Here is a 19,597-nt window from a genome sequence, read left to right on the forward strand (position 1 = left end):
CTGCCTGGATATCCTGCAGGCCTCCTTTCAGAGGCCCTCTGTGGTAGACTCCTCTCCTGTTCACTGTTTTCTTCCTCCTCCAATGTCCGTCCTCTTTGGCTTTCTGAATGGGGATTGACCCCTCAGTTGAGGAATGGATTCAAAAATTGTGGTACATCTACACAATGGAATATTACTCAGCGATAAAAAACAAGGATATCATGAAATTGGTAGGCAAATTGTGGGAACTGGAAAAGATCATCCTGAGTGAGGTATCCCAGAAGCAGAAAGACACACATGGTATATACTCACTCATAAGTGGATATTAGACATATAACATAGAATAAACATACTAAAATCTGTACACCTAAGGAAGCTAACCTTCCCCTTTTATACTCTTCTTTGTTCTCTTCTTTCTCCAAATACTAGCATAGATATCAAAGATCTTCAAAAAGCATTGATTTGTTTGGTTTTTGTTTTAAATTCTTTTTATAGTTTTACACATATATTTAAATAATGGATTATGGCTGTTTTCCATGCTTGTTCCTCTCTTTCACCCTCCCATCTTTGCAACAACTCTTTGTCCTTTTCATGTTCTATTTTGTGTGTAACCTATGAGTTAAATTAGAGTTGCTTGCATGGTCTTGAGTGAGAGGCAGCATGTCTGTGACTACACCACTCAAGAAAATTGCACACACACACACACACACACACACACACACATACACACACACACACACACGACCCCTACCCACTGACCCCCACCCCTTAACAAACTACCATTAATGTCTTGGGGAGATGTGACGCCTCCTGGCTGTCTGCCCATCTGTTCTGACATGTCAAGTATATTTTTTGCAAATTTTTTGTCATATATAACACATTTTAAAATAATTCTTTGTTGTTATTTAAATACAAGTGGTCAAAGATGGCATGGGAAAATGTGTAATCAGCAATCTAAATTCTTGTTTGGAAAGCATTTCTTTTCAGCTGCAGAATTAGCATCTAGACACATGAATTGGACCAGCATGTGGTTGCTTATTCTATTTTACTGGAGGGGTATCCGCATGCAACTATTCATCAGTACAAATATCCCTGTGAACTTTTTCTATTCCTTCCAGATGATATTTCAGTTTATTGCTCAGCGAGCTGGAAGCAATAATCAATGGGCATTTCTCTTTTTCATAATTCCCATGATAGTAATGCTCCCCACAATAGTGGAGGTGGCCATGAAATTTTATCATAAACTTTAAGTTTAAAAAATAAAAAACTGTATCTGCTAATGATTTTTTTTATTCTAATTAAAAGTCTGATAGAAAACAACAGCTGAAGGAATAAAATACTGTCCTGGCTTTCCCTGCTGGCCCAAGGGAACTATACTTGTCCAACGTACTGTCTCAGTCCTGATAGATTAACTTTCTTCTAACCTAGACTGTAAAGTGGCTTCAATTATTGTATGATTTTCTACCCAGAAGGAGAAATTGAAAGTAGTGCTCTTACCTGTATTAGAGAAGAGAATGGACAGCTGATCAAATGTGGTGGGGGTTTTGGTTGTTTCTTTCTTTCCTTCTTTCTTTCTTTCTTTCTTTCTTTCTTTCTTTCTTTCTTTTTCTTTTTTCTTTCTTTCTCTTGTAACCTACCTATTTCACTCTAGCATGAAAATGTAGAAAATGTGTCTAACTTCCTTACTTAAATATCTCACAGCACTACACCTTTACTTCCTTGGCCCTTGAATATCAATATCTACCTCTCCTTCACAGCCACACTTTCTTCCTCTTCCTCCTCTGTCTCTTGTCCTCCATTCTTTCTTTTCCTCCTCCTTCTCCTCTTCCCTCTACCTTTTCCCCCCTTTCCTCATTCCTCCTTTTTGCTCTTCCTTCACTACTACCATCATTTTTCCACCATTCACCTGGTTTCTATATCAGCTTCCAAAATTTGTCTCACTACATACAATTTTATTCCAAATCAATTCTTTATCTTACAAAGATATCCTCTAAGGAATTAATCTCATCCTTTGGTCTTATCTAAAACATCAAGGGTCTGGAGAGAGGCTCAGTGACTAAGAGTGTATCTTCTGGATGACCTAATCTCACTTCCAAAAACCATGTCAAGGACCATACCTGTCTGTAACTTCAGGTCTGGGGATCCTAGCACTTGTACACATATATTCAACCCATACCCACCTACACATGCTCATAATAAAAATAAAATAATTTTGCCAAAACCATACAATGGAAAAAAGATAGCATCTTCAACAAATGGTGCTGGTCCAACTGGATGTCTACATGTAGAAAAATGAAAATATATCCATACTTATCACCCTGCAGAAAACTGGTGTCCAAGTGGATCAAAGACTTCAACATAAAACCAGACACATTAAATCGGCTAGAAAAAAAAGTGGGGAATACCCTAGAACTCATTGGTACAGGAGAAAACTTCCTGAACAGAACACCAACAGCACAGGCTCTAAGAGCAACAATCAATAAATGGGACCTCATGAAAATGAAAAGCTTCTGTAAAGCAAAGGACACCGTCATCAAAACAAAGCGACTGCCTACAGATTGGGAAAGAATCATCACCAACCTTTTATCTGACAGAGGACTCATATACAGTATATATAAAGAACTAAACAAGCTGAAAAGCAGCAAACCAAGTAATCCACTTAAAAAATGGGGAACAGAGCTAAACAGAGAATTCTCTGTAGAGGAATATCGAATGGCAGAGAAGCACTTACAGAAATGCTCAACCTCATTAGCCATTAGGGAAATGCAAATCAAAACAACCCTGAGATTTCACCTTACACCCATCAGAATGGCCAAGATCAAAAACTCAAGTGACAACACATGCTGGAGAGGCTGTGGAGAAAGGGGAACCCTTCTCCACTGCTGGTGGGAATGTAAACTTGTACAACCACTTTGGAAATCAATCTGGCGCTTTCTCAGACAACTAGAAATAGCGCTTCCTCAAGATCCAGCCATACCACTCCTAGGCATATACCCAAAAGAGGCTCAAGTACACAAAAAGGACATTTGCTCAACCATGTTTGTAGCAGCTTTATTTGTAATAGCCAGAAGCTGGAAATAGCCCAGATGCCCCTCAACTGAAGAATGGATGCAGAAACTGTGGTACATCTATACAATGGAGTATTACTCAGCAATGAAAAATAAGGAAATCATGAAATTTGCAGGTAAATGGTGGGACCTGGAAAGGATCATCCTAAAGCAAAAAGACACGCATGGTATATACTCACTCATATAAACATACAACATAGAATAAACCCACTAAAATCTGTACATCTAAACAAACTAAGCAAAAGAGAGGACCCTAACTAAAATGTTCAATCCCCATCCTGAAAGGCAAAGACGATGGACATCAGAAGAAAAAGAAAACAAGAAACAACCTAGGAACCTGCTACAGAGGGCCTCTGAAAGCCAGAAGAAAACAGGAAACAACCTTGGAACCTGCCACAGAGGGCCTCTGAAAGCCTCTGCAGTATAGACTGTCAAAGCAAATGCTGAGCCTGATGGCCAACTGATGGGCAGAGTGAATGGAATTTTATGTAAGAAGTGGGAAATAGTAAGAGCTGGAGGGGACGGGAACTCCACAAGGAGAGCAACAGAACCAGAAAATTTGAGTACAGGGAACTTCCCAGAGACTCATACTCCAACCAAGGACTATTCATGGAGATAACCTAGAACCCCTGCACAGATGTAGCCCATGGCAGTTCAGTGTCTAAGTGGGTTACATAGTAATGGGAAGAGGGACTGCCTCTGACATAATTTGATTGGCCTGCTCTTTGATCACCTCCCCCTGAGGGGGGTGCAGCCTTACCAGGCCACAGTAGAGGACAATGCAGCCACTTTTGATGAGAACTGATAGACTAAGATCAGAAAGGAGAGGAGAACCTCCCCTATCAGTGGACTTGGGGAGTGGCATGCATGCAGAAAGGGGAGGGAGGGTGGGATCGGGAGGAGAAGAGGGAGGAACTTATGGGGGGATACAATGAATAAAGTGTAATTAATAAAAAATTTTTAAAAAAGGCTAACTTTTTGCCACTGGAAAAAAAAGATTTCCAAAAGTAGCCTGTTTGGGGGGGGGGGACCTTAGTATAACTTAGCTACCCAATTTTAACTCACCGCTTACTTCTTTCTAAAACTTGTGTGTTATAATTTAAGATTTTGAAAAGAATGATAGAAAAAAAAATGCTATTTTTATGCATTAATAACATTCATTAGAGATAGGGTACCTGTATGGTCTCACATTCTGTAATCCTAGACTTTGAGTTATAGAGGAATTTTATTTCATTTTGTTTTGTTTCAAAAGAGGGCTTCTTTGTGTAGCCTTGGTTGTACTGAACTCACTTTATAGACCAGGCTGACCTTGAACTCACAGAGATGCACTTCCCTCTGCCTACTCGAGTACTGGAGTTACAGGAATATGCCACCATGCCCAGTTTATAGAGGAATTTTAATCTAGCAACATGGCTGCTCTGGCAAGGGATTACATCTAAAGACCTTCTAGGTCTATGTGATCTGTCTGGAACGACACATCTTTAATTTCTCCAGTTGAAGCAGAGATACACGCCTTTAGTACACACCTTCAATTCCAAACAATGACATCTAATTGAGGGTTAGAAAAAGTGATGAATCAGAGAAAGAGTTGACAAAATGAGTCAGAGATCATATATGTCCAATCTCACAAGAACAAGCATGAAAGAAAAGCTATATACGAGCAGTCCAGGGAGAGAATGAGGAGGAGGTGAGTACAGTTGAATTCATACCTTTTTGTTCAGTTCATGCAGTCAGTACAGTCAGTGGAGTTTAGAGGCAGTTTTTTTTTCTCTTTTTTTAAATTTTTTTTTACACTTTATTCACTTTGTATCCCCCCATAAGCCCCACCCTCCTCCCCTCCTGATCCCAGCCTCCCTCTCCCTTCTTTATGCATGCTCCTCCCCAAGTCCACTGATAGAGGAGGTCCTCCTTTCCTTCCTTCTGATCTTAGTCTATCAGATCACATCCGGAGTGGCTGCTTTGTCATCTTCTGTGGCCTGGTAAGACTGTTCTCCCCTCAGGAGGAGGTGATCAAAGAGCAGGCCTATCAGATTGTGTCCCTCTTCCCATTACTATGTTACCCACATTGAGACTAAACTGCCATGGATTACATCTGCGCAGGGGTTCTAGGTTATCTCCATGCCTGGTACTTGGTTGGAGTATGGGTCTCTGGGAAGACCCCTGTGTTCAAATCTTCTGGTTCTGTTGCTCTCCTTGTAGAGGTAGTTTTTTCAAGCAGAGCAAATCAAAGAGAAGCTGAGAGAAGCCAGTTTGAATCAGTTGGCTTGAAGAGGTGTTCTGAGCCAGAACAGCCTAGGTGAACCAGCCAGCCAGAGTTCAGAAAGAACTAGAAAGGGTGAGCTTATTCAACAGTAAGTCTCAGAGGCTGAAAACATTCTAGGTCTGCATTAGTTAGGTTAGCCAACAGAGGCTAGGAGCTGGAGCCTTCAGGGTCCAGGCTTACAGAAGATTAGATTGTATGGATGCTAGAAGCTTCCAGGCATCAGCCTAGGAATATTTAGATAGAAATGCTCTGGGCTCAGCCCAAGCTGCGTATTTGCACAGCTTGGGTAGGGCTCTCATCTCATCTTCCCATCACAGGAAATAAAAACAAGTTTTACATCGAGTGGCTGAGACTCCTTAAGTTTAAGACACACGCCTGGGCTACACACTGAGACTTTGTCTCACTGTCTTTTTTTTTCCTTCAAAAAGATAAAAATAACCATGGTAAGTACTATCAGCATCATATTATCAACATCATATGAGAACTGGGGTGCCACCTTGGTGCTTAGGTAAGGCAATCTAAGGTTAAGAAAACCCGTCCATGGCATCTTTCCAAAGAATAAACACAAGTACAGAGGACAGGCCAAGGTAGCTTTTAATAAAGCCTAAGTAGAGACATTCTGCTTGGAAGGTCAAATGAGCACATCAGAGACAACACAGAATCATGAGCCTAGGGGTTTTGTGAAGGCTATTACAGGAGTGGGAATGAAAACTGCACTGCCCAGGACATCAGGAACCTTAGACAGAAAAACTGCATTCTACTCTCAGCCAACAGAGAAAGAGGTAACTACATCTCACTACTGTGAGCTTTAGCTTTGCCTTCAACTAAAGGCTGTAGTGTGCAGCCCAAGATTCAGGATGGGTGTTTGACAGGAGGTGGTTAACCACACTACCTGAGTTCACCATTTAGGAAGAAACAGCTCATTCCATCTATTGTTACCACTTTCGTCTTCCTTTTATGTCCAGTCTAGAATGCTGAGCTTCTCTTCTGATTGTTTATGTTTGTTTGATTTTAGCATGAGAAGCAGTTTGAGATTTGCTGGTGTTAGTATTTAAAAGTTCTAAACTGACTCTGAGAAAGCTGTCTTGTCTTCCAATCCCTTCCTCTTTCCCTTTCCTAACATTAGACTACAAATAGAAATAATGCTTTATGCATTTAACAGTTCTAAACTATACCACACCTTTCACAGAATTTCAAAAATTCTGAATCATGGAGTGTAGAAATGAAACTTCAGTTCTGGCCTTCCAAATCAAAGTCGTTATCATCAGTAACTCAATATGCTGCTTCCATCCCAACAGCAACACAAAGATATGTCAATCTCTTATTAGTTAACCAACACATGTGAACAGTGAATTATATCATTTACATTTTTACTTTGGTTTAGGTTTGTTTCTATGCACCATGTGTATACCATGCTAATGTTTCTTATACACTCCCCCCATCAAAATTCTAAACCATAAACCCACAATACATCATTGTATACTAAAGGTGTGTTTAAAATAAGCTATTAAACTAATTAAGACAGCTAATAATAGACTGATTAAGGGACGGTAAACCATTCCTGACACTGCATAAGATTAAGTATGCTAATCAGATTTGGGCCTAGAAAACCTAGATAAAACTAAAATAGAACAAGACAAGCCACTCAAATCCTACTTCATCTTATTGCCTTTCAAACTATGTATTTGCATTTTATCAATGTTTCTCTCAGAGCTGAGCAATTTCTGAAGGCTTTGCCCAGGTAAGCTGATTATATGTATGTATGACTATATGTATGTATACATTTCAGAATTGAAAAACTGTCTATTTTAATATTTACTGGTCTGAAATGTTTGCTTGGCAAAGGGTAATAGCCATGGAACATTCTTACTTGAATGGTGCATTTGAAAACTATTTTAACAATGTTTCCTTCCATTGACAAACTACCCAACAGCTGTTTGTATCCTAAGTCTTTTAACAAAATAAGATGGAGACGTCCAGAAAAGTAAGCTAAACAATGTACTTAGGCCACTGTTATTTATGCTAAGAAAGAGTACATGTTCATTTGAAGAGGCATTATCCATTCCTAATTTGGTTATTCAAAAAAAATTCTACATTTGGAAAGCAAGAAAAATGCAATTGACAAGCCAGGCTTCTCAGCGTAATTGAAATTCATTCTGAATGCAGGAAGGGTCAGTCTCATTTCTAAGCTGTAGACCTTGTTTTGAATTCCTACTCCCTGCCTAGTTTCTATTGTAAAATTAAACTTACTAATCAAAATCAAAATTATTCCCCCTGTGTTCATAGAATGTTTCTTCATTTTATAGTTAATACTAGAGTGTTCATTTGTGCCTTTATTAATGATCTAAAACATTAACATGAGCTCAAGAAAGAAAAAGTTAAGGACATCACATTTATAATAACAGTCACAATCACTATATGATTTATGTCAGTTTTATAGAAAAATACTCTGACTATGGTGTTTGAGGTAAATAATCTCTAATCAAAATGATTTATGACAATATGTGTTTCTCTGCAAAATTTCTTTCATCAGGGTTCAGAAACGTCTTCATTTTTCTCATTAAGAATTTAACTATTAGATAATTTTAGTCTCTGTTTCCTCTCTGAGAATTTCAACTTCATTCATCCTAGTATAAATTTATAATACCAAATAAGTACACTAAGTCGTTTCTTTAGAAATAAAGCTAAAAAGCAAATCTCTGCCTTCTGCCCTTGTTTGTCCTTCTTGCTGGCAGTTGACCTTATATTAAATTTAGTATAAAGCCATTTAACTATTCAAAGAAGTTTTTAGTAACCCAGTGGATGAGCTTACAATTAGGGTGCTTATAAAATAATCTTATTTCCTTTCTATTGTGGGAAAAAGTTGTTCAATGACCAAGTTTGCAAATTTCCTTAAAATAATACAACAGGAATTTGACTTTCATGTATGAGCTTCTAACTCTTTCATAGAATGTGCTTCTTTCATGGTCTGGTTCTTGATTATTTTTGCAAAGTGAAGAATAAAAGTTTTGAATGTGATCTAACTTGAGAAATACATTTGTGCTGCCAAAAGTGATATTCTTATGAGAATGGCCAGACTTCAGAGAAATTGAGATGGAATATTTGTACTGATTATTTGTCTAACATAAACATAGTCCTAAAGTAATTGAGTTAACCTGGCAAATTAGTTCTAAACAACTTCTTGTTTTCCTTCACCATTGGCCAGACTGAAATTAGAAAACTTTAGTGTGTATGTGTCTGTGTGTATATGTGTGCATGTGTGTGTGTGCAGACATGTCTGTGCATGAATGTGCACACACAGACACCCCAAAGAAGCATATGGAGGTCAGAAAAATATTTAGGACTCTGTTCTCTCATTCCACCGTGTGGGTTCAGGAGCTCAAAATCAGGTCATTGGGCTCTGTAAAGGCAAGACCACTCACATACTGAGCCATCCTGCTGGTCCAACTTGCAAAGAAAAGATATGCATAAAATGCCAAACATATGACATTTTAAAACACCTTCTTCTTGCTGTAAACAAATGTGTTGGTTTGGATTGTTCTACAAAAAGTTATTTAATGAATAAAGTGAATATGGAAAACATTCTAAGTGGTGATTCTAAACTTACTGGAAGTTTATTGGTTTTTTTTAGTTCAAGCTCCTTTGGAGCACTCTTATCTTACATTAATACTCTTAACAAATTATGTATTCTGGTGTAACAAATAATTTCAAGGTACCTAACATCAAAATTATGAATAAGCAATGAGGCATGATATTGCTTACAACACTTTAAATTTTGTTTAAAATATTTGGCTCAATATGTACCATGCAATAATATTGCCATTAAAGCATTTTCAATAACACGTTTATCACATTTGTCAAAAGACTTGAAGCTATAGAATGAAGTCACTGACACTTCTTAGCCTCCAGTGAGCAGAGTGGGCTTTCTTTAGGGAACAGAGATTGTTTGGCATTTACTAATAGTATATGTGAGAGTTTTATTACTGTCTAGAATTGATCAGTGTGGCTATAGGTCAGCATTCCTTGAATTTCAGTCAGAAAACAAGAAAGATGCTGCACTGAACAGTCCAAACACTTCCATTGTGCTGTAATCCCCCATGGACTCTCCAACAGGCTGGTACAGGCACTTAGGCGCAAAGCACTGGAACCTTTGACTCTGTGAAGCTGAATGTCAACACAATGTCACAGGAAATGCAAGCAATCAAAAAGTCAACATGATTTGTCCTCTTACGCCAGCAACCCTGGCCTGCTAATTTGACTTGCTAGATTTTTGTCACAAGTCATGGTTAGCAGGAGAGGAAAGGATATTGGGGACACTAACACCTGAGATTAGAACACAGTTTGGGTATAGCCTGTGAACATCCACGGAACTGAGGGGGCGAAATTTAATTATCTGTCACTGAGTCTTCCTCCTAGAAACTTGTTGATACAGGAAGAAATAAAATCTGCTCTTACACCAAAGCAGCATTGAAAAATGAATAAGCTTTAGTGTGCAAGGATAGATAGAGAAGGGAAATAGGGTGGAATAAGGCCAAACTGGATTCATTGCAAGTTTCCACGGGGCTTTCAGACCCTGACATCTTAGTTATCAAGATTCTCTGGTTACATTTTCATTTACCCTGTCCAGTTTTATCTTTTTTTGAGTGTAGTTTCTGAACTAAAAGCACTTGGTATGTGTGGAGCAAAAGAATAGGTAGGTATTAAAAATGCATGTGCTTGGGTCTTAAGTGTTGAAGATGGAGCTCGAAATCTACATACTTACTATGTTTCTTAGCTCAAATACATTCGAATTGGAGAAGCCCTTGAAATTTGCATTGTATTTACAGTTTTTACATCAAGTCTATTCTATAACCCAGACCCTACCTCAATGTACCAAATTTAGAGATTGCCTCTATTTTAAGTATATTATATTTTCCTCCTTCCTAACTGAACTTCTTTCAATTTGGAGTCATCCTATAAGAAAGTGAGAGCGAAGGCAAAAGCACCTGATGATGTGAGAGAAGAACCCTTGTTTTTACCAAAGCAAAGCAGTGAAAATCTTTAAAACATATTAAGTACAGTCTAACATGGTGAAGGGAGGTGAAGCTACTTCACAACGTTCTTATTTCCTCTGATGATAAATGAGGGTTGGGGTAGATGGTATCCTCAAACACATGATGGACACTTAGAAGCTATTAGGGACTCTTGCTTTACTTCTTCCTTTTCTTCCTGTTGCCACCTAATGTAGCAAACTTTACTACACATGGAACTCATCTTCCTTGGTTTACAAGTATAATTCTGTCTCCCAGTAATGTAAAATATCAATAATAATGAACAATGGCAAATTATACGAGTCAGTTCTCTCCTAGCTGCATTTCATTCCTTTAGATGCTAGAGTCTAGAGACTCGCTGAATATACATGGGGTAAACTTTTCTACTCTTCATCCCTGTAGTTACATTTGGTCAAGGGGGATGGTGACAGTCCCACACTTATGCCCATGTTAAAACTTTCTCACACTAGTTCTCGGAATCAACACCCTACCAGATTCATGGCCAAGTGAAGACCAGAGACCAGTTGGTAGAACCACTCTCCATATGCCACAGAAAGCTACCCATAAAATGCTTGGAGAAAGGGAAAATTAATCAGTTATACCCTTTATGAGATTTAGTTGTTTCTCTTTCAACTACATGTGTTCAAACCCTTTATGCATGTAAATGGATATAAGTAAAAACATAGTTACTCTCCCACATGGGCAAGAAAGCATAGGTGTAACGAACAACTTCAAAAAGCACTGAAACTTCCCCAAATTATGTTGACTAAGGATGCTTAATTCCAAGACACTAGCAAACTGTTCAGCAAGAATTAGCCCCTTATCTCATATTTGGAAGCTTTAATACTCCACTGTATGCCTGCTGAATGCAGGTGTGAAGTGATGTGTGAGCTATTTTTTTTTACAAATTATTTTTATTCCTTTCTTCTTACCTTTATAAATTAAGGATAAGATACCATACATTCAAATTCCGTGCTACCCAAAGTCGAGAATGATGTTACAAGGTAGGATTTTATGCTTTGAGCATACTTTCAAAAATAAATGAGAATACTGGACTTCTTGATAATATTTTTAAACACAGGCTTTTCAGAGCTTGTTTAACTTGTGTGGATTTAAAAAACACAACAGTACAGTGTCCTTGAGAAATAGCTCAGTCAGTAAAGTGACTTTCACAAAATCATGAGGAACTTAGCTTAGATCCCCAGAAAACCCAGGAGATACAGACAGGCTTTGTTTTTTATTCCAGCATTGGGGAATGGAGATGGGGATTCCTGAAACTCCTTAGCCTTCAAGCCTAGACAGATTGATGAGCTCCAGATTCATCAAGATACTTCCAGCCTAGCCAGATGAATTAGCTCTGGGTTCATCAAGGGTGTGAACATAAGAAATTTGGGAAGAAAGAGATTTATTTTCTCTTACAGATTGTAGCTCATCATCCAAGAATCTCAGGCCAGGAACGTGGAGTTAGGAACTGAAGCAGAAGCCATGGAGAAGGGCTGGTCACTGTCTTGCTCTCCATGGTTTTCTCAGTCTGCTTTCTTAGAGCACCCAGGACCACCAGACCAGGAGTAACACCGCCCATAGAGGACTGGACTCTGCCACATCAATCGCCAATCGTGAAAATGCACCACAAACCTGCCCACAGGCCTCTGGTGAGAACACTTTTTGTTTGAGGTTCCCTCTTCCAGAATGACTTAAGCTTGTGTGAAATAGACATATAACTACCCAGCATATAAAGAAATTGAAGAAGACGTGTAATATCTACCTCTGGCCTCTACGTGTGTGTGTATGCACATGTACGTGCCCACAGACACACACACACACTTAATTTTTCTGCTACAAAATCTGTGCTAAAATCTTGAAAATAATATAAGAAAAACATTGGTTTCTTACTGATTTTATAAAAAAAAAAGGAAGGCAGTGGGCTTCACAAAGGGGGACCGGATGATATCCTGCCTTGGAATTTGAGCATTTAACATAGGAATTTATTTAATAATTTAGTCTCCTAGAATTTTAATAGTGATAATTATCTACCACTTGTAAATCTTCTTCTACTGGTAGTATAATATTATAGTTCAATGTTTCAAGGAAATGATTCATCTTAGCTATGAAATAAAAAAGTTTTAAGTAATATTTCAGAACTGTTCCACCAGTGAAAATTTGTAACAATGCCTTTTTCTTTCCTGAGCGTAATGGGACATGACTCAGTTCTGCAGTAGAAACACAGTGCTAGCATTTTTTACTTACATTCTTCCATATTCTTCTATGAATTACAGTAATGAGTCAAATCCCTGTTGGGAAAGCAGTGTATAAAATACAACACAACAACACCAGATATGCTAGGACTCAGCTTATACAACAGCAGTCATTCGTTGCAACTTCTCTGGGCTTTATGGCTGATTTTGCAACAGAACAAATCAACATTCATGAATACAAACCCAGGAAATCTGTAGTGGAATAGATTTCTCAGTATACATCGAAAGGCCCAGTAGTGATACACTTCATTTGTAGATAGGTTTAAAGCCTGTGTATGTATATAAAAATAAAATGTTTAGAATTTTCTAAGTATGAAATGGGAGTTACTTCAAAATTGTTAGGCAGTAAAGTGAAATGATTTGGTTTCTGTTTTAAAAAAAATTAGTCTGGCTTCTCTGTAAATCATAAAATGGTATAAATTTGGAAGAAAAGTATTCAAAAGGCTATTGCAATAACCCAGAGTTTAAACATTTGTTTATATATAATACATGAGCTGTGTGTGCACTTGAATGCAGGATAAGACAAACTTGCTGGTGAGTTGGAAGAGGAGGTTAAAGAGATGCTAAGATGATGCATAGAGGTTTGGTTGTAATGCAGTGGAAGGAGATGCCACTGATGGAGACTAGATAGCATCATAGGAGAAAGAACTGAGAAAGCAGAGATCATTGCACATTCAAGTGGAGACATTAGTTTGCATAAAATCCCAGATTAACTTTCAGGATACATGTACTTAACAGCAGCATGTTTCATCCTGAACCATAGGAAATTAAGAGTTTCAGGAGTGAAGTTATAAGCTTTAGATTTGGATAGAAGATGTTAAATCCCTGGGAAAAAAGATTTTTCAGGAAGAGAATTGAAGAAATGAAAGGAATGTGGAAGATTAGACTGAGAGAGGAATGATCAGACAATTTGTCTGAAAGAGGAACAAGCAGACCATTTCGATGTCAGGATCATGTGGCTTCTTGAACCTGACATTCCATGGGAAGAGTCACAAGAGGAATGAAGTGCTTCTTTTCTGTGTGACATGATGTTAAGAATATGAATAAACTGAAAACGAAGAAGTGATCAAGTTGTAGCAATCTGAATGTCAGTTGTGATGTAGACAAGAATCCTGTCAGTGGAATCCAAGGAGATAATAGGCTGCATGAGGTAAACCTGAAAAAAAAAAAAAGACAAAAGGTGAAGAGTGTTGAGTCAGAAAATAGGCAAATTGTTAAATATGTGTTGTTGTCAAGGAAGGTGACAGTCGATGAAGGAGAAGTAAAGCTGGAGAGAACAGTTAATACTGAGGGAAAGTAAAAAATAATTTTAAGAAAATGGTCCAGAGTTACTTATGTATCAAGAAACAATTACATCATCCACAAAATAAGGACTTCGATAGAGTATGATACAAATTCATAGAAATTTGTCATGATGGGTGGAAAACAGAAAGACACATAGTCTGCTTCTTTTTAATATGGACTAAGTGGCAAGTTCATCCTCCCACAGGTAGGATAAAGGGTGGTAGGGAGCTGAGAAAGAAAGAAAAACACTTGCTTAGGAGATAGGGATTGAGGAAATGTTATCAAGTTGTCTGGGGAATTTTTGGAATGACTATGGCATCTCGATATAAAATTAAAAATTAAAAACTCTAAAGTAAGTATGGGGTTTTATTATGATTTTTCTAATGATAACAACTCTAAATTTTTGAAATGGTCAAATTCTTTAATGTTGTAAAAACGTTCTGCCAGCTAGGTTCAGTGGCACAAGCCTGTAATGCCAGCACTCAGGGAAGCAGAGGTCTCTCTGAGTTCAAGGCCAGTCTGTTATATCAAGTAAGTACAGGACAGCCAAGGCTATTTCACAGAGAGATTTTGTCCCAAAACAAGCAAACAAAACAACAACAACAAAATTCTTCCTCTGCCTTAGTTTTGTTCTTTGAGGACTTGAAGACAGCTTTGTGAGGATTTTTTCTTTTTTTTAAAGAAAGGAGAAAGACTAGAGACAACATTCAAATGATTGAAGAAGTGGTCACATGGGACAAAAGTATAGAAAAAGGAGTCAGGGATACTAAGGAACAACTTCCCTAACCTCTTGTTTTACTAGGGCTCAATAGACACTATGATTGCAGCAATCTTTGCTACACAGACAAGTGGAGATACATTTTGCTTCCATTACTGTATGATTAGGTACACCCTTCAGTCTGCTCATGTGACTCATACAAATCAATGATTTTAGACACTTCCATAAGCTAACTTTGGTGCCTCCAAGAGAAGTAGAAAAAAAGAGAAATTTTAAGCAATTTATGTTATAAAACTGGAACTTTATTACCTACCAGCAAATCAAATACATAATAAATACATTTAGAAACGTGAAAGGGCACTGTAGTAAAATATAATTAGGTATATGTTGGCACATGCCATCAAATTTCCTTATTCATGCATATTCGTAAATGTGCTGAGCAGTATGTAAAATAGTAGGTACACACTGAACAGTACATTAAATTTTCTATAACAAAGTTGTATGCTCTCAAAGCTACAACACAAATCAATTATAAAATTTTACTGTATGAGCAGAAGCCAGCCAGGGCATTTAAACTATGTGTGTCTGCTCAAAGAGAAAGTTCTCCTAACTCCTAGTAGCCTGGGTCTAGGTTCAGTTTGCCTGAGTCTTGGTTTCTCATCTGCAAAATGGCAGCCTTGTCTGAGATGGCCTTGCGGTCACTGTACAGGGCTAGTTATGGATGTGATTTATTAAATGTGCGTGTAGAGCATGAGGACATAAAGAATAACTGCTGTCATTTGACAAAATGAATTATAGCATTTTCCACTGTGTTTCTCAGAGACAGGTCCTTCAAGAAGACTTTTTTCACAAAAAACAAAACAAAACAATAGGCTCACAGAGATTGTAAGATATGCTGAGTAGGCATCTGAGACAGATGACAAACCCAGATCTTTCAAGTCTCTGTCCGTAGCATTCTCTACCATACAAGGTGGGACAGCCATATTTTCTCCTTTCACCATATACAACCATAATTTTTAAAGCACACAAGTTGTTCTGAAGCATTTTAAAAATTTGAAAACCCCGTATACATATAAAACAATGATAACAAATTAAAGGTTTTGAATTGTGTCTTTGTAATCTGTACTTAATCAAATTCCCACATTATCTCTCTAAGAGAAAATATTATTGCCTATCATATAAGCCATACTATTTATTTGTGCTTATTGGGGGAGAGAATAGAAAAGAAATCTGAAAGTGCCAATGGATGTCTTTTTTTTTTTTTTTTTTTTTTTTTTTCAGAAAAGAAAGGTGATCCTAGGAAGTAAATATGCAGAAAGGTGAAATGCTGTCACAGCTTATGGAATATGGAGGTTTGGGCATCAGTAGATACCAAGCTGTGGGGAATGAGGAGAAAAATGAGTTGAGGAAAATTTAAGTTCATTTTTTCTAAAACTTACTGTAAGCCAGCTCCATTTAAAGTGCAAGCCACTTTATTTGGATTTTGCAGATAGCTTAATCATTGTCAAGGACAAAGGCAATGAAAATCAGATTTAGCTGTACACAGGAGCAGATGCCTACCAACAGCATTACCTGAGTAGTTAGGAGACTACCTTCTTCCAAATACCTCTTCCCAGCACCTGTTACTTCCCAACACCAAAGGCTGTTACTTGAGACATTATCAACAGGAAATATGACTCTTTGCTTTACAATAGACATAAAGAATTTTGACTTCTAGGAATAACTGCCAACTCTGCTCCTATGTGTGTCCAGCTTCATAATACTTAAATATAGTAGTAGGATGATAGCATAATGGAGGCACATCTCCCTTACACTGCTTCATTCAGGCTAAAAATTTAATGACTTGAAACTCAGGTAAAAAAAAAATCACAGCCCTGAAGATACCTGATAAAACAGGGTCAAATGAAAGGGGAGGAGGTCCTCCCCTATCAGTGGACTTGGAAAGGGGCAGGGAGGAGACCAGGGAGGGAGTATGGGGTTGGGGAGGGAATGAGGGAGCGGGATACAGCTGGGACACAGAGTTAACAAAATGTAACTAAAAAGAAAAATAAAATTAAAAAAAAATGCAAAAAAAAATCACAAAAGTTAGATTATTTTATTACTATAAAAGTAGAATAAAAGCATTGACATCGCATAGGAGGCTATTAATAGCATTAATAGCATAATAGCATAAAACATTAATAGCATAGGAGGCTATTAATTGTTTCTTACCCTTGTCAATTTACACAGTACTTTCTTGTACTCTGAAATCTAGTTGACAGGAAGGAGGCTTTCATGTTAAATCTAGTTCATCTCTTCTGAGTCCTGTGTCCTAAGTGTAAGTTCCTTATCTTCAACCCCTGAGAGGTAATAAATGACAACAACAATAGCCTATATTGATTTGGAAGTCATTTGGACTACCCTCACCAACTATTTAAACAGAAGTTTCTCATGTCTAAAACTGGGGTATTTGTTAGATGATTCATAGATTTCATGAGGATCATTGTCAGCCCAGGTGACATAATTTCATTCATTTCCATAAACTTATGTATATAATTTTAGGTTAGTATAAAATAACATAATTCTTTGAGGATTAATCAAACATTCTCGGTGCTATTTGTTACCATAAAATAATTCGTTTCTTTTTTAAAAAGCAAGAAAAAAGAAAAGAGTAAGTAAATGAGCCATGTAGTTAAAAATACAGAGCCTGGACAGGTCTACACCAGGTCCTCTGCATATGTACTGCTACTGTTAGCTAGGTATTTTTGTTAGACTCCTCACAGTGGGAGCAGGTGTATCTCTGATTCATTTGCCTGCTCTTGAGACTCTTTTCCTCCTGGTGTTTTTCTTGACCAGCCTTGATATGAGGGCTTTTGCCTTCATTGTGTCTTGTTTTGTACTGATTGGCTGTCATCTGTTAGAGGCTCTTTCCTGAAAAGGAAAGGAAGCAGGAGTGGATCTGGGGAAAAGAGAAGGTGCAGGGGAGCTGGGAGAAGTAGAGGAATGGGAAACTGTGGTTGGGAGGTAGTGTATGAGAAAAGAATCTATTTTTAATAAACATAAAACTAACTCTTAAAAAAGAAAAATGGAATAAAAAAATCAATTAATCAGTGGCTGAAAAGTGGATTATACTCTTGCAGAGAATGCATATTTGGTTCTCAGAATCCACATGGGGACTAATGACAGCCCTTTCCCTAATTCCAGGAGATCTGACCTCTGCTGACCTCAGCATCCATGGGCATGAGTAAGATGAATATGCATACATGAAAATATCACACACATAAAGTAAAAATAAATAAATCTTGGAAAAATCTATTAAACAACATAATTTTATAATTCACATCCTAAACATTAAAAACCCTGTGTACATGCTTGCATGTGTATATATTATGTATGTTTGAATTTTCATATGGTGTGACTCATTACGATGAATTTTTGAGACTCAAGTAAACAGAAAGAGAAAATATTCTTAGTACAATAATGTGTAGGTAGAGTAGAATACTATGGAGAAGCCAGAGAAAGATATGATAAGTTGATAAATGAGTTAATTCATAATTTGATGAAATCTAAACGCTGACTGAAAATAATTTCAGATTTGGTACTTTCAAAAGTTAGAGCTAACTGAAGATTTACAACTCTCAAAAATGAAAAGAAAAAGAAGAAAAGCCTATAGAAAATGGAAACTCATGAATGCTACAGTATGTAAGTCCAATTTGATGCTTTGATGGAGGGTATGTACAAATTAACTTTATCTGTATACTTTGTTCATTATCACAGAGATATCTGTCAAATAAGAAATATCTGCATTAATAAATGCTACAGAATAGTTTAACATTTTTTCCTGGAGTGTCACTACTGTGATAAGACACCATGACCACAGCAACTTTTAGAAAGGAAAATATTTAATTGGGGGCTGGCATACATTATTGTCATGGTGGGAATCATGGTCGCATGCAGGCAGACATGCTGCTGGAGAAGTAGCTGAAAGTTCTACATCTGAATCTACAGGCAGAAGGAAGAGATGGTGACCCATTAGGCCTGGCTTAAGCATTTGAGACCTCAAAGCCTTCCCCTAGCAACACATTTCCTTCAAAAGCCACAGCAATTCCAAAAGGCCATACCTCTTAATAGTGCCACACCCTATGACCAAGCATTAAAATATATGAGTCTATGAGGGCCATTCTGATTAAAATCACAACATTGCATTTTAGCAAGAGTCCTCCCTCTTGATTAGTTTCTTTAAGTATACAGATTTTAGTAGGTTTATCTTATATTATATGTCTATATGAGTGAGTAAATACTGTGTGCATCTTTCTGCTTCTGGGATAGCTTACTCAGGATGATTTTTTCCAGGTCCCACCATTTACCTGCAAATTTCATGATTTCCTTGTTTTTTTACTGCTGAGTAAAAATATTCCATTGTGTAGATGTACCACAATTTCTTTATCCATTCCTCCACTGAGGGGCATCAGTCCCTATCTAGAAAGGCAAAGAGGATGGACATCAGAAGAAGGAGAAAAGAGGGAGCAAGTCAGGAGCCTGACACAGAGGACCTCTGAAAGCCTCTGCCCTGCAGACTATCAATTGCAGATGCTGAGATTTATGGGCAACCTTTGGGCAGAGTGCAGGGAATCTTATGAAAAAAATGGGAAATAGTAAGAACTGGAAAGGACAGGAACTCCATAAGGAGAGCAACAGAACCAAAAAATCTGAGCACAGGGGTCTTTCCTGAGACTGATACTCCAACCAAGAACTATGCATGGAGATAACCTAAGACCCTTGCACAGATGTAGCCCATGACAGTTCAGTATCCAAGTGGGTTCCATTGTAATAGGAACAGGGACTGTCTCTGACATGAACTGATTGGCCTGCTGTTTGATTACCTCCCCCTGAGGGGGGAACAGCACTACCAGGCCACAGAAGAAGCCACCGCAGCCACACCTCATGAGACCTAATTGACTAGGATCAGAAGGAAGGAAAAGAAGACTTCCCCTATCAGTGGACTTGGGGAGGGGCTTGCA

The sequence above is a fragment of the Psammomys obesus genome, unplaced genomic scaffold, assembly GCF_907164565.1.
Source record: "Psammomys obesus unplaced genomic scaffold, mPsaObe1.curated_primary_1811, whole genome shotgun sequence".
NCBI classification, from domain to species: domain Eukaryota; kingdom Metazoa; phylum Chordata; class Mammalia; order Rodentia; family Muridae; genus Psammomys; species Psammomys obesus.